General features: G+C 43.2%; 1 protein-coding gene across 2 annotated transcripts in view; it reads left to right on the top strand.

Annotated features, from left to right (window-relative positions):
* Positions 1-17,130, top strand: part of LOC132626874 (nucleolar GTP-binding protein 1-like) — a 34,791-nt gene that overhangs the window by 13,864 nt on the left and 3,797 nt on the right. For both annotated transcript variants that reach the window (XM_060341896.1, XM_060341895.1), the window contains 2 exons: positions 11,032-11,096; positions 12,513-13,028. The gene's annotated coding sequence lies outside the window, so the exon portion shown is untranslated. The remainder of the gene's footprint in view (positions 1-11,031; positions 11,097-12,512; positions 13,029-17,130) is intronic.

The following is a 17,130-nucleotide window of genomic DNA, read 5'->3' as shown; positions in this document are numbered from 1 at the left end:
AGTCAGAATCTGGCTCTAGGGATAACCTGGTGACCATCTTCCCAGCCCCGAGCGTTGAGCCGAGAAGGACCAGATCGGTCGTAGTCACCGTCCCCGAGGATTGTGGCTTTTTATCCCGTCCAGTAGGAGTGGCAAGTTATTTGCGTCCTCTTGTTTCCGACTCGGATAAGCGCAAAATGACCGGGGTCACTTGGCAATGCCTCATGAACGAAGGCATGCACGCGGGCAACCGGGTAGAACTTACAGCCATCTTTGTATATCAATCAGATTTTGCGCTCATTTTGGTTTTGATTCCTTATGTTTGCTTTCCTTGCAGAGTGTAGTACTGGTGAACGAAGCCTTCATCCGTGCCCAACACGAGATGGATGATCTCCGAGGCCAACTAGACGCCCAGGGCCGAGAAACGGAGAAATACAAGCACCTCCTCCGAGAGAAAGAGGAAGAGTTGAGCCAGGCCGCCGTTCTCGCCAACCTTCGTCCCGAACTCGATGCGGCTAAGGACGAAAGTCGTCGTTTAAAAAATGAGTTGGCCGCCATGACTGATTATAACCGAAGCCTCGAGGCTGATAAGATTTGCCTCAGCCGAGACAAAGCTCAGTTTTCGTCAAGGCTGGACGAGTTGGAGACCACTGTCTCTCAACTCCGAGGGGAACTTGACTTGGTGAAAGCCGATGCGACTATCTTGGCCGAGAGGAATCGGCAACTGGAATCTGATACCGCCCTGTACGAAAAACACATGAAAGTTTTCGAAGAGAAGGCCGAGGAGCGGTCTCGGATGAGTGAGGGCTTAAAAGCCGAGCTGGAGGAGGCGGTGAGTGCCAACGACGTTCTTAAGGCCGAGCTAGAAGCTGCTGTCCACATGAGGACTATCGCTGTGGCAGGCCGAGCTGAGCTAGAGGCTAAGTTGGCTAAGGTTGAGGCCGACTTGGAAGAAGCCTGGAAAGGCGTGGAGACGGCCGAGGCCCATACTGCCATTGTTGCCGAGTATGAGAAGTGGAAGTCTCGGCGGCTCACCCTTGAAGAGGCCGATCGCGGATTATCCGATCTTCCAGCCCTGATTACCCAGGCCAAGGAGATGGAGGAGGAGGCCAACCGTGCCCTTGGGTCCGACTCGGATGACTCCGAACGAACCGAGTCCGATTATTCTGACTCTAGCCGTGCTGAGTAGCATAAGATCTTTTTTTATTTTTGATGTAAATGTACTCTTTATAAAAGTATCCTTTGCGTATACGAAAGTTACACTTCTCTTGTGTCTTCGTTTGATTGCTTGTTTTTATTCTGCCTTGAACTATTGGTCCGAATTTCGGACAAGATGATCCGTGGTCGTTGATTAATTCTGCCCGTGGGACTTATCTTTAAGGCCGATTTGAGATGACCTCACTTCGCCCAGTTTTTTGGGCGTACAACTTGAGCACTGCCAAAATATTGGTTATTGTAATGACTTTTGTATTACAAGTGTTCGTACATATAGGAGAATTTTCATTCCTTGTACCTTTGCCATAGCAAACACTAAATGGGACACGATTCATTATGATCGTTTGGTCCTTACATCAAAGTCGGGGGCCGGCGGCCGGCCTACGCTTTTGCCGTGGCAAAGGTTGAATGGGACACGATTCATTATGATCGTTTGGTCCTTACATCGAAGTCGGAGGCCGGTGGCCGGCCTATGCTTTTGCCGTGGCAAAGGTTGAATGGGACACGATTCATTATGATCGTTTGGTCCTTACATCGAAGTCGGAGGCCGGTGGCCGGCCTATGCTTTTGCCGTGGCAAAGGTTGAATGGCACACGATTCATTATGATCGTTTGGTCCTTACATCGAAGTCGGAGGCCGGTGGCCGGCCTATGCTTTTGCCGTGGCAAATGCTGAATTTCTTCCCTTGCTTCGCTTTATCGTGCCATGCCTCGATGTGGGTACTGTGGCCCCTTAACACTGATCCGAGCTTCGAGGTCGGGTGAGTGTTACCAAGCCCTCACTCGGAAGATGCAACCTCGGGTGTCCGAGTTCTGGCCCTTGGCCTTTATTGCGTAGCACGTTGTACTCGTTGCCTCATTAAAAACCTCGGCGGAAAACCCATTTTGGGACAAAACCGCGCTTAAGGAAAAGAGTGCAACACGTGCTTTCAGTCCTAAGTTTCTATTTTTGTGTTGTGTTCGATTTCCTGCAAAAAGACAATACGGTTAACAGAAGGTACATGAGAGGATCATACCTTAGCAGTAATATCTTTTCAGATGGGCTATGTTCCAGTTGTTGCGTAGGCATTGTCCATCCATGGATTCCAACTGGTACGATCCTTTGCCTGTTACACCGGTCACCTTGTACGGCCCTTCCCAGTTTGGTCCTAGCTTTCCCTCGTTTGGGTTTTTTGTATGCAAAGTGACTTTTCGAAGTACCAGGTCCCCAACCCAGAAATGCCGAAAGTTGGCTCTCCGATTGTAGTACCTTTCCATCCTCTGCTTTTGAGCCGCAATTCGGACCAATGTTCTTTCGCGCATCTCATCTGCCAGGTCGAGCCTTACAACCATGGCCTCCCCGTTTAACTCCTCGGTTGCATACTTGAAACGGAGAGTCGGCTCGCCAACCTCGACGGGGATAAGGGCTTCGGTCCCGTATACCAACGAGAAAGGGGTCTCGCCCGTGCTGGACTTCGCCGTGGTTCGGTAAGCCCATAGTACCTCGGGCAACACTTCTCTCCAACGGTGCTTCGATGCTTCCAGCCGCTTCCTTAGACTTTGGATTATTGTCTTGTTAGTGGATTCCGCCTGTCCGTTTGCACACGGGTGATATGGGGTCGACACAATCTTCTTGATCTTCAACCCCTCGAGGAAACTGTTGACCTTACTACCCATGAACTGAGGACCGTTATCACAAGTTATTTCGGCTGGAATGCCGAAACGGCAGACGATGTGGTCCCAAACGAAGTCGATAACCTCCTTTTCCCTGATTTTTTCAAAGGCCTGCGCTTCGACCCATTTAGAAAAGTAATCAGTCATAAATAAAATAAAGCGTACCTTACCTGGTGCCCGGGGTAACGGACCCACGATGTCCATTCCCCATTTCATGAACGGCCATGGTGAGACCACTGAATGCAACGACTCCCCGGGCCGGTGAACCATCGGGGCATGCCTCTGACACCTGTCACATTTTCGGACGAAGTTTCTCGTGTCTTCATCCATCTGATTCCAGTAATACCCGGCCCTGATCAGCTTCCGGACCAGAGCTTCCGCACCAGAGTGATTGCCACAGGTCCCTTCATGTACTTCCCTCATCACATACTCCGTTTCCCCGGGGCCCAAACATTTAGCCAAGGGTCCGTGGAAAGAGCGTCGGTATAATTGACCGTCCACTAAGCAAAATCGGGCTGCCTTCGTTCGTAACGAACGCGACTCCTTCGGGTCGCTTGGAAGCTTATCATCACGCAAGTAGTCAATGTATTTGTTGCGCCAATCCCAAGTCAGACCTGTCGAGTATATTTCAGCGTGTCCGCTTTCTATGGCCGTTCTTGTCAGTTGCACCGTTTCTCCGGAGTTGATTTCGACCCCTTCGACCGCAGATCCCAAATTTGCCAATGCATCGGCCTCACAGTTCTGTTCTCTCGGTATATGCTGCAGGGTCCATTTTTTAAATCGGTGAAGTATCACTCTGGTTTTCTCGAGATACCTCTGCATCCGTTCATCCTTGACTTCAAACGTGCCATTCACCTGGTTTGCGACCAAAAGCGAGTCGCACTTTGCCTCGATAGTTTCTGCCCCCATACTCCGGGCCAATTCTAATCCTGCAATCATAGCCTCATACTCGGCTTCATTGTTAGTTAGCTTGATAGTTTTGATGGAATGTCGAATGACATCACCGGCCGGGGCCCTAAGGACAATACCAAGCCCGGAACCTTTAAGGTTCGAAGCCCCGTCCGTATACAGAGACCAAATGCCCGTGGCCTTTCCCGAGGTCAGCAGGAACTCTTTTTCGACCTCGGGGACCATGGCTGGGGCGAAGTCTGCTATGAAATCGGCTAAGATTTGGGATTTGATGGCCGTTCGGGGTCTGTATTCGAGGTCATAGCCGCTGACCTCTACAGCCCACTTCGTTAGCCTACCCGACAACTCGGGTTTATGCATGATGTTTTTCAAAGGATAAGTAGTTACTACACATATGTGATGGCTTTGAAAGTAAGGCTTAAGCTTTCTGGAGGCGCTTACTAGTGCCAACGCCAACTTTTCCAGATGGGGGTAACGGGTCTCCGCATCCCCCAACGTTCTACTCACGTAATATATAGGGAATTGCGTACCTGATTCTTCTCGGACCAAAACGCCGCTTACCGCAACTTTGGAGACCGCTAGGTACAGAAATAGTGTCTCACCTGTCTTCGGCGTGTGCAGTAGAGGGGGGTTAGACAAGTACTTCTTCAGATCCTGCAGAGCTTCTTGGCACTCCGGTGTCCAGATAAAATCATTCTTCTTTCTGAGCAAGGAGAAGAACCGGTGACTCCTGTCCGAGGATCTCGATATGAAGCGACTTAGTGCTGCGATTCTCCCGGTGAGTTTCTGAACCCCCTTTATGCTGTTCACTACCTCGATATCTTCGATGGCTTTGATCTTGTCCGGGTTGATTTCGATCCCTCGGTTTGACACCATGAAACCTAGGAATCTGCCAGATCTCACACCGAATGCACACTTCTCTGGGTTAAGCTTCATGTTGTATTTGCGAAGCACATTGAAGGTTTCCTGCAAATGCTTTAAATGGTCCTCTGTTTCCAGGGACTTAACAACCATATCGTCAACGTAAACCTCCATTGTTTTCCCTATCTGTTCTTCGAACATTTCATTAACTAGGTGTTGGTAAGTTGCACCGGCATTTTTTAGTCCGAAAGGCATGACGTTATAACAGTAGGTCCCGTACCGGGTGATGAAGGATGTTTTCTCTTGATCCCCCGGGTACATCCGGATCTGGTTATACCCGGAGTAAGCGTCGAGAAAACTCAACATCTCATGCCCGGCCGTCGCATCGATCATTCTGTCGATATGAGGCAACGGAAACGAGTCCTTCAGGCATGCCTTGTTTAAATCTTTGAAGTCGACACACATTCGAAGTTTGTTACCTTTTTTGGGTACTACCACAACGTTGGCCAGCCAGTCCGGGTACTTTACCTCTCGGATGGATCCTATCTTCAAAAGTTTTGCTACCTCGTCCTTCACAAATGCGTGTTTAGCCTCCGCCATGGGTCTCCTTTTCTGTTTCACCGGAGTAAACTTCCCATCCAGGCTGAGCTTGTGAGTTGCTATTTCTGGTGATATACCTGTCATATCTATATGCGACCATGCAAAGCAACCGGCGTTAGCACGAAGAAATTCAATTAATCGACGCCTGAGCTCCGGGGTGAGCCCCGTGCCCAGGTATACCTTTCTGTCCGGGAGATATTCGAACAGGATGATCTGCTCCAATTCCTCCACAGTTGACTGAGTTGCATCCGAGTCATCTGGCATGACGAACGATCTGGGTACCTCGTAATCTTCCTCCTTATGTACCGGGTTCAACCCGGCGCACTTTGATTGCTATTTGGGAATCTCGCCTCCGGTTGCACTTTTCCATTCCGGCCCCTCGGGCCGAGGTGCCGCTTCTTCTACTGCAAACATTTCCCTTGCAGCGGGCTGCTCGCCCCGGACGGTTTTCACTCCTTCCGGCGTGGGGAATTTCAATAGCTGATGTAGTGTTGAGGGTACCGCCCTCATGCTATGTATCCAAGGTCTGCCCAATAATGCATTGTATTTCATGTCCCCCTCGATCACATAGAACATCGTTTGCTGAATGGTGCCACCCACATTTACAGGCAATGAGATTTCCCCCTTTGTGGTTTCGCTCGCCATATTGAACCCGCTTAGCACCCGAGCCACTGGTGCGATCTGGCCGAGCAGTCCTAGCTGTTCAACCACCCTCCATCGGATGATGTTGGCCGAGCTACCTGGGTCAATCAGAATACGTTTAACCTTAGTCTTAAAGACTAGTATAGAGATTACCAATGCGTCATTGTGGGGTTGAACGATGTCCTCTGCGTCTTCGTCATTAAAGAAGATGGATCCCTCGGCCGAATGGCCTCAGGTGCGCTTTTCACGAACAATAGAGATCTTCGTCCGCTTCATTACCGGCCCTCGAGGGGCGTCGGTCCCGCCCACTATCATGTTGATCGTATGCTGGGGTTCGACAGGCTCGGACCTTTTAAAAGATTCCCTTTCCTTATAGTGATTTTTGGCCCGGTCGCTCAGCAGATCTCGGAGGTGACCATTTTTCAATAACCGGGCTACCTCGTCTCTCAATTGACGGCAATCTTCGGTTCGATGCCCGTGGGTCCCGTGATACTCGCATACTACACCCGGATCTCGCTGACCCGGATCCGACCTCAATGGTTTAGGCCACCTTACATCGGGGACACGTCCAATAGCCGAGACAAGTCCTGAAGTACTAACGTTGAAGTTGTATTCCGAAATTTTTGGAGGAACTTTATTGCCGGCGGAACTTCCGGCATCGCTCCTAAATGAGAGTCCCCGACTGTTCGATGGCCGCTCTACTCGTTTGCTGCCGCGTCCTGAGAAATGGCTCGGGCTCTCTATTGCCTTTTCCGACCTGAAACTTTGCTTATCCGGATAGGGATATGGCCGAAACCTTCCTTTCGATGATTCAGACATGGCCTCGTATCCCTTCCTTGGCGGCTCGAAACCTGTACTTATTTTGGTCCTTACCGGAGAGAACTCGAATTGATCATCCTCCACCCGAATCTTTGACTCATACCGATTGTGGACGTCGGCCCATGTTACGGCCTCGTATTCAAGCAAGCTCTCTTTCAATTTTGCCGAGGCCACCGAACTTAGCATGTTGAGGCCCTTTGTGAAGGCCTGTGCGGCCCACTCTTCCGGTACCGGGGGTAGCTCCATTCGTTCCCTCTGGAACCGGGTGACGAATTCCCGCAATAACTCGCCGTCCCTTTGGGTTATCCGGAAAATGTCAGCCTTACGGGCCTGCACCTTTATTGCACCGGCGTGGGCTTTCACAAAGGCATCGGCGAGCATCTCAAAAGAAGTGATCGAATGCTCGGGCAGATGGTCGTACCACGTCAACGCCCCCTTTGACAGAGTCTCCCCGAATTTTTTCAACAGTACTGACTCTATCTCATCTTCTTCCATATCATTACCCTTGATAGCACGGGTGTACGAGGTCACGTGCTCATGCGGGTCCGTGGTGCCGTCGTATTTCTGAATGTCCGGCATCTTGAATCTCTTCGGGATCAACTTGGGCGCTGCACTCGGGGGAAAAGGCCTTTGAATATATTTTTTCGAGTTAGCCCCCTTCAGCAAAGGGGGAGCCCCCGGTATCTGATCTACCCGAGAATTGTAAGTCTCTACCCTTTTTTCGGTAGAGTCCACTCGTTTCGCTAAGGTTTCAAGCATCTTTAGTACCTCGGTGGAAGAACCGGCTCCGGAATCATTGCTCTCGACTGTCCGCGGCCTGCTTCTCTCGATTTCCGCTGTTCCCTTGGCCTTTTCCGGCCCAGGCTCCCCCTGCCCGCTCTGTAACCGGGCAATCGCCATCCCTTGCTCGGCGATTGCCGCTCTTTGTTCCTGCAACATCTCGAAAATCAAACGCAAATTAATGCCGTCATTTGGTGCCTCCGACTCCTTCTGGCTTTGGGTCCGAGACAATGTGACGGAGTTGCGAGTTCTTAGGGGATCAGTTGCCGGTAGGGCGGCGTTAATTTGATCCACCGTGTTTTGTCGGTTGAGGCCCTCCCTCGAGTCGATGCGGTTCGGGTCAGCGGGGTTTGGTAGTCCCCGTAATTCGCTTTCCTCGTTTTCTGCCACAATCTCGGTATTATTGACATGGCCGGACTGCTCAACATCAGCCATGAGTCAGTTTTTGTCGAGACAAACGAGGCGGAAGTGTTACGGTTTGGAGGTGAGAACGACAAGAATCAGGACCAAGAACTATTATCCTTGCCCCACGGTGGGCGCCAAACTGTTTACCCCGGATTCGATAATCAATTGAATTTGTGTGTGAGTATAGGATATGTGCTTGAGTCCCAATGTTTATTACAAACCGTGGATGAGAATGCTTATTGATAAACGTGCAAGGAGCGCAAGTGACAGATGACTCCGCGTATGGCCAATTTGATTGAAAAAATATGATATAGATGACAAACTTACAATGGAAAATATCAATATTGAGATTGCTAGAACTGTATATATATATGTATTGTGTTACAAGTGTTCTTTTGAATAAAAGATCAACCAACCCCCCAAAGGGAGGAGGGAATGCCCTATTTATAGTGATGAACCCATGGGCCTTCCTCAATATGAAGTAATAAAATAATAATAAAAGGACAGCCCCTGTATGGATGTGATGGGATCTGACTGACGGCGCCGTCTGACACACGCATAGTTGGTAGCCGACCATGATGTGACACCACTGCTGCGCCCCAGTAACGGTCATAACGGACCAACAGACTCACGGGTACCGGACTTCCGGTGGTAACCCCCCGGAAAGAGATCCGAACCTTCGGTGGCTTAAAAACCGGGACCGATGATGCTTCCGCTCGGCTTTGATCCGAATGCTTATCTGGAAACCCGATGCTTATACACGCACTTTCCCTCCTTTTCCTCCTCCGAGCCACGGTTACCCCGGATTGGCCCTCATCCGGTTTTCACCGTATACACATATATCAACTGGACCTTAGGAAAGGTGTTTGATGATATTTTTGACTCATTTTATTTGGAGTAATGAAGTTCACAAATTTTGTTTTAGCCTTTCTGTTAAGAAATTTGTGCTTTTCTTTTTTACGCTTGCCCATGCTCTGGTTAACACTTTGATATTGGCTGCAAAATTTAGAACCTGTTTGGATGGACTTATTTTAAGTGGCTTTTAAACATAAGTCATAAGTTAGGAATTGCAGCTTTTGGCTTTTGGCTTATTTTGACTTAAAAACAAGTGCTTAAAAGCATTTTTTTAGTTTATCCAAACATTACAAAATGGTTTAAAAGTTGCCAATATGAAATTTTTGGTGCACAAAGTGCTACATCACTGAGCATACCGGATTTTCACCTGAAGCATAACTAATACTTTCTAAAAAAGGGAAGAACTGTAATGCAACCAAGATATTATGAAAACCTTGTGAGCATTGTGAGTTCTCCTTACGGTCCATTAAACCAGCGCAAGGCGGTTGATCATTGCACATTAAAATTTTCATATCGAGGATGCTGCATGAGTCAGCTTGGGCTAAATTGAGCAGGGAAGAAACAATGACTTCTATTGTTTCTTTATTTTCATTCTTTCTTTGACTCTTTTGTTGTGTGGAGATTCTAATGCTAATTTTGATGATGTTCAAGTTGAAATTCTAAGTAGAAGGTGGTTTATTGTGCAAAGAGATTTAAATGTTCAGGTCGTGAATTTACGCATATGCAATTTTCAAGAGTTGTTTAATCTTTGACCTATGAAACTGCGATCCAAGAAATTATGGTGATTCCACATCAAATACTTTTTCTTGTGACTGAAGGTGCTGATTTCACCCTAATGTTTTTATATTTGGAGTTCCAAATCTAAGTTACTATGGCATGGAGATAAATTGTGATATTCTCACCATAAGTTAGCTAGCATTGATTTTTAAAATACTTGTTGGTTATATGTCTGATCTGCTATTTAGTACAAATGAGTTGTGTTGAATCTGTTCATTCTAAAAAGTTTGTATCCTGATGTCAATTTTTCTATGAGACTCGAAGGTATCTATAGCTATTCTCCATATTGTTTCAAAGCAAGTATTTAAAGGTCTCTCAGTTATTCCTTTAATTATTGTATTAACGGATAAAGCTAGGCTCACATTCAGGTGTAAATTTATGAATACTGCTAAATCTGAAAGAAATATGAATACTGCTAACAAAGTCTTTTGCCTGCACAGTCTATGAGAGCTGTACATTCTCTTCGCTGGGAGTTTCACTCTTTTGCTCAAAGATACTGATCTGTTGACAATATTAGCACCATTTATGATTATTAGAGTTATGAAACCTTCGAGCAACTATTTACTATGGATTGTATCCTGGAATTTGCTATTTTAGCAAAATATAGCGTCATTATTTTGTATTTGCACTCTAGGAAGCATGGAATCAAAACAAGATGCCCGAAAGCCTATCATTTCGCAATTAAGGGAAACTGATTATATTCCTAATAATGATGACATTGTAGCTTATCAGAAAGAAATAAAGATATGGGGATCCAAAAGTGAAAGAATTCTATGCATTTTATAGTAGTTATAGTTGTTACCATTACTATTTAGCGCTTAATTTAACTTCCTTCTTGCAGATGAAATAAGTCAATAACCAAAGGGACTTTGTTTTTCTGTTTGCAGTTAAAACATTAAGTAGTTCCAGCAAAATGTGAGTGGTGCTTATGAATGAGGTAAAATTAAGAGGTAGAGCCTCATAGATCCCTGTTTATCATGGTATTTCTGGAACAAATGAAAATGAACCATTTTACATATTACTTTTTGCAACAATTCTGAATCAACTTTCCAGAGTTAGAGTTAATATTCAAGTCAACATGGTCCATATATGAGAATAAATTGAGTACTTGAAAGATACTATAATGCTTTGGCAGCATTACACCAAATGGAGGAAAAATACATGCTAAGAATTTATTAGGAGGCGAGTGTTTCCAGGTACACCTGGTTTATCTCCAATTATTTCCCCTCATTGCCTGCTGTTGGCCACAATAATACTGAAAGATTGGAAGACTGTTAAAATGCTGATATATGACCACGTTGTAGAGTCTACTTCTTAGATCTTTGGAAAAATACCTAACATTGCTATAGCGAATTGTGCTATATATACTCTTTCAAAGTGTTGAATTTTCTATTGATGCGAGTTATGGTGTGACTCTTTGTGTATTGATGTTCTTCTTATGCTCTTTTAGTTTATATTTTCGTTTTGGATTTTGAGATATTTCTTTGAGGCTTGAAATTTAGGGGTTAAAGAGTGGAATTGTTCTCTCATTTTACAGATGGATCAAGCAATCAGAAAGTCACAAAGATTATTCTTACAGTTCAAACAACTCATGAACTAGAGGTGAGTTTTGTTCTTTCCCTCTTTCAGCTTTTAGGTATAGATTCAAGGTGACTGATCAATACATTTTCATGAAAAACTTGGGTACTACCATGTGAGAGCTAATATCACCACATCAACCAATAGGAAAGACCACAATATTTTTTCACTTCAGTTTTAAAATCGTATTCATACAATGTTAATTAAGAAAGAGCAATAGGTTCCTACAATGTTAATTAAAAAAGAGCATGTCCTTTAGTGAAGGCTATATTGTTGCTAATAGCCTAATAATGCTTAAAAAGGAAGTTCAAGCCCTACTTTCAATTTTCTTTCTAGCCAAGTAGACGTGAGTATTGGGATATAAATGTCTAATCTGTGAAGATCATGAGAGTGGAGAAAAATATAAATTTATTGTTTCTTTGTGTTCAATTAGGAGTTAGAAGGGAGAAATTCAATTCTTAAAGAAATAGATGTGCTCTCTTAGTCCGGGGCTCCGAGCTATACCGCTAAGTTACTGACAGTTGTTTCGCCTTTTACAAAGAAACTGTGTTCTATTTTTTAGTTTTAAAAAAGCACTATATCTTCACATTTATCTTTTTTGTTCTTTTCTAATATGATTTTCGGTAAAGACACTAAACTTTTCACAGTGATGTTCAATAAAAAATGCTTGCCATCTGCAATTGTCATTAGATTGCTCCATCAACAATCTTACCTTTCTTTTATGGGTTTCTGGTGAATATCAAATGAGTCAACCATTTCAATCAAATTAAGCACAAAGAGGCTAGAGTGAATTCTGCTAAGATGGTGGCATATTACGAATATTGACATCGCAAGGCAGGATCTTTGAAATCTTTATTGACTCGGTTATCATGTTTTATATACTCTAAGTTGACAAAATTGAATATCATGTATAGTTCTATTATTCATATTTTTTACAATTCCGACATTGATTAATGTGATTTTTTATGGAATGAAAGTCTTTTATCTGTGAAAGATAAATCGTTTACATGAGCTGTATTGCTGAAAAATGACAAGGATAATTTCGCAAGGATATAAATTTAAAAGTCTCCATTCGTCCTTAAAGAGAGTAGAATATGATGTGAAGTGACTTTTTCCTCTTTAGTGTAGAGTTGAGGTTAGTTAAAAGGATTTTGTGGAATTAATTTTCAGCACTGCATTATGTGTTTAACTGATAGTTCTGAGTGTTGGATTTTCTATTGGAACTTTTACTTTTTCAACCTTAGCAAATATGTAGCCTCAGGTAATGAGGTTGTGTATTCTGGTGATGGAAAAACTTCTCAAATGCTTTGCTGCAGAACTGACACCACATTACAACAGACCATCTCTAATTGGATTTAATCGCATCTTTAGGCTTTGGAACGTTTGCCCTTAGTTGTTTTTTAATTGTCCTTCTGCCTATGTGTCCTTTACTGGTTGCAGCGCAGTAAAAAATCGTCTACTGTAATTCAAGAAAAGGAACAGCAAAGAAAAGCCTTCACTACAACACCTCTCAAAGTTAATAGATCAAAAACTTTTGCTGGCCCAGTCGACGTTGCGAGTTTCTCAAATTGACTTCTCACTTAGAGTTGCTCAGCCCAGTTGACGTTGTGAGTTTCTCAAAAAAATATAATACATATGTATGTAACTCTCATAAAAGGAAGGATGATATTGAAACACTTTGTTGAACAGTAAACAAGCTGTTATTGTAATCTGTGAGTAGCTCATGCTGAGAGGTAAGGGATCAAAATTTTCACTTCCAAAGAAATTATATGAATTTATTTTAGGTTTCATAATTTACGTGTCAATTTTCATGATATTTCTTTAATTTTTATTTTAATTATTCTGTTTTTCTCTCTGTTGTCTGCTTTCAATTACAGCTTCCTTGACCGGAAGGTCTTGGTCCGATTTGATATATCTGGACAGTTTTCTTTGATTTCTTCAGGTTAATCACTTTAGGTGAGTCACTGTCATATTGATATGTACATAGTTATACACTTTTGTACATAGTTATACACTTTCTTCTCCTCCTCCTCCCCTCTAAGATTATTTCCATTCCATTGGCTCATTGTGAAATACTTTGTACTTTTATTTTATTCCCCTGTATTTTGGTGGTTAATTCCTTTTTTTTTGTGTGTGTATATGTCAGTTCTCCTTTTCATAAACTGAGTGAGGAGTACTTTTGAGTTGAGGAAGTGTTCAATAGATCGCCATTAGTGTTACCGTGGTAGACCGGTACTCAATGTTGATGTACTTTAATTGTAATACCAATCTCCTGGCACTTCACTGGAGTTATCGAGATGAGTTTAATTGGCGTAATATGATCATGTAGCGGACCCTAATTTATTGGGATTGAAGTATAGTGGAGCTATCGAGACAATAGAAAACATAGATTTGAATTGAGGCTTATTTGACATAATTATCTCATAAGACTTGGTCTTACACCTTGAAGTTAACAACTCATTGTCATTGCCATTATTTTTACTTTTTGAACCCAATATTTTATCAATTTACTTAGGTTTTCGGTTTATGGAAAAGCTGAAGCCTAGAGTGAGGAGGGTTTTCTAATTATAGGCATTCACTTTGACAATTGACAAGGATCCCTACCATTTAAAAGAAAAGTATTTGCCTTCTAAGTTAGTACATGGAAGCTAATGTTAATATATGTGACTCTCTCTCTCAACTGTTTTATGGACCAACTGCTGCTACATTGTTTTTTGGTTCACTTTCATTGTGGTGATGGACTAACTGCTGTTAAATTTTATTTTTTTTGACGTATCTGCCTTTTCGGTAAATTGCTTTTGTACATGCATGTGAGCATTTGTTACTGTATGGCATCAATTTTGTCTAAGAGATGGACCCTGATAGCAGTGCACAAAAACAGCTAAGAAAAAGAAGAAGAAGAAATAAGGTTAAAAATGAAATAAGAAGAAGAAGCTAGCTAGGGTAAATTAAGATAGGGAATATTTCTTATCTTCTTCTGAGCAAATCAGTACAATATAAGGGCAATGCCAGTACAATAATCCCACTACACGTCTGACATATTCTAACAAACTATCAAGGACCAAAAGTGTCCTGAAATAGTAAACTAAGGGTGCAATATGTAATTATCGAAACTAGTCATTTAATTACTAAGGGACTGAACTGTCTAGCTTTTATTCTGAGACCCATCTGATTCTTTTAACTACCTCAACGGTCAAGTCCCACTCTCTTAGCTCAACGTACCACTCTAATAAGCTTCAAATCCCTAATTCGTATCAGACCTTCCCTGTTAGAAATGTTCCTTGACCTCAAGGAAGAAATGAAGGAAATCGAGTCTTCAATGCCCTGTAATCCTCCCAAGTGGCTCTATCTTCTCCCAACTGATCCCATTGGATTAAAACTTAAGCTATTGCCTTGTTCCCCTTTTGTATCATTCGCCTATCAAGGATCTTCTGTGGTTGTGGACAGTATGGACTAGAAAGGTCAAGTATTGGGGGGTGATTGATGTTTTCAGGTATTTTGTGACATGGTTTCAATTGGGACACATGGAAGGTGGGGTGTAAAAGCAATTGTGGAGCTAAGGCTAATTTATAGGCTACAGTTCCAATCTTCTGTAAAATCAGATAAGGGCCATAGTATTTAGCGGAAAGTTTAGAGAAATGTGTTCCTGACATATTAATTTGTCTATATGGTTGGATCTTAAGATAAACCCAATCCCCTTCCTTGTATTGTTTATCTGATCTGTGCTTATTTGTTTGTGTCACCATTCTTTGCTGGGCTCTTTGTAGATGATATTGTAATAACTGAAACTTGAATTCTCTAGTGACTAGGCTCCTATCTACCTCTTCCATGCTAGATTCACCTGCAACATAGGGTAGATGCAAGGGAGGGGGTTGACCATAGAGTGCTTCATAGGGTGTAGTCTGGATTGAGGTGTGAAATGTAGTATTGTGCCACCATTCTGCAGCAGCTAGGTAGGAAAACCAATCTGTCTGTGACTCAGAGCAAAAGCACCTAAGGTGTGTTTCTAAGCACCTGTTTACCACCTCAGTTTGCCCATCACTTTGAGGGTGATATGCAGTGGATGTGCTTAATGTGACACCCATCATTGAAAAGAGTTCCTGCCATACTCTACTTGTAAACACTGGATCTCTATCACTAACTATGTCCTCAGGTACACCATGTAACTTATACACATGCTCCATAAACAACTTTGCAATGTCATTAGCTGAATAAGGGTGAGACAAACCAATGAAGTGAGCATACTTGGTTAACCTATCTACTACCACCCAAATAACAGTCTTACCCTTAGACTTAGGCAACCCCTCTATAAAATTCATGCTGATGCTACTCCAAGCAGTTGTGGGGATCTTGAGTGGTTGTATCAACCCTGGATAGGCAGTGGTGTCATACTTGTGTCTCTGGCATATGTCACAAGTCTTAATGTAATTCTGTATATCTTCCCTCATGTTCCTCCAAAAAGATAATGCAGCTAGTCTTTTGTAGGTGGGTTCTACACCAGAATGACCCCCCATGGGTGAGTCATGCCACAACTGTATCATCTCTTGTCTCAGCTTATCATTTGGTCCTACTACCAATTTTCCATTCTTCCTTAGTTGCTCATGAATGAATGAGTAACCAGGAATTTCAACACTCTTGTTCTTCAAATTCTGAATGATTTCAGCTAATTCAACATCCAAGTACCAGCTGTCCATGATCATCTGCAGCAAATCTGTCTTAACTGTGGATAATGTAAGAGCAGCCAACTCCACTAAAGGTAGTCTAGAGAGGGCATCAGCCACCTTATTTTGCTTGCCCTTTTTGTACTCAATAACAAAGTCACATTGCATCAACTTGGTGATCCATTTAAGTTGAGATCCTGTGTGTAATTTCTGTTCCAATAAGAACTTAAGTGCCTTTTGGTCAGTCTTGACAATAAAAGGCCTGATATTCAAGTACTGATTCCATTTGTTTACAGCCATCACTAAAGCCAATAGCTCTTTATCATAGACTGAAAGTGTTTGGTGCTTATGTGAGAGTCCCTTACTTAGATAAGCAATTGGTTGCTTCTTTTGCATTAGCACTGCCCCAATGCCTACATTGCAAGCATCAGTCTCCACCACAAATGGAATTGTGAAATCAGGTAATAGCAAAACTGGTGCTGCAGTCAATACTCTTTTTAATTCTTCAAATGCTGTAGTGGTTTTGTCAGTCCAGTGGAAATTATCTTTCTTGAGCAAATCTGTCAGTGGTTTGCTAATAATTCCATACCCCCTTATAAATCTTCTATAATACCCTGCCAATCCTAAAAATCCTCTCAATTGTTTAAGGTTTGTAGGTTCAGGCCAACATTGCACTGCTTCCACTTTTTTAGGATCAGTTGCTACTCCAGCAGCAGAAATGTAATGACCAAGATATTCCACTCTTTTTGCTGCAAATACACATTTACTCATCTTAGCCAATAGTTGATGTTGCACCAACAAGTCAAATGTAATCTTAAGGTGTTGTACATGTTCCTCTAAGTTCTTGCTGAACACTAGAGTGTCATCAAAAAATACCATAATGAACTTTCTCAAATGCTTCTGGAAGATGTGATTCATTAATCCCTGAAAACTAGATGGTGCATTAGTCAGCCCAAATGACATGACTAGGTACTCATAGTGACCTGAATGAGTTTTGAAAGCAGTTTTGTGAACATCAGATGGTGTCATTCTGATCTGATGATATCCTGCCCTTAGATCAATTTTAGAGTACACTTGATAACCCCCCAGTTCCTCTAACAACTCTTCAATAATAGGTATGGGAAACTTGTCTTTGATGGTTACTTTGTTAAGGGCCCTATAGTCCACACAAAGCCTCCAAGTGCCATCCTTCTTTCTCACTAGAACCACAGGTGAAGCATAGGAACTGGAACTGTATTGAATAATTCCTTGGTCCAACATCTCTTGAACTATTTTTTCAATTACATCTTTTTGCACAGGTGAGTACCTATAGGGTCTTGAGTTCACAGGTTGACTTCCTTCTATTAATGGAACACCATGGTCAAATACCCCCCTAGAAGGAGGTAAACTGGTTGGTT

The sequence above is a fragment of the Lycium barbarum genome, chromosome 2, assembly GCF_019175385.1.
Source record: "Lycium barbarum isolate Lr01 chromosome 2, ASM1917538v2, whole genome shotgun sequence".
NCBI lineage: Eukaryota > Viridiplantae > Streptophyta > Magnoliopsida > Solanales > Solanaceae > Lycium > Lycium barbarum.
Note: the sequence above shows the minus strand (reverse complement) of the source record. Positions and strands in the feature narration are given on the sequence as shown.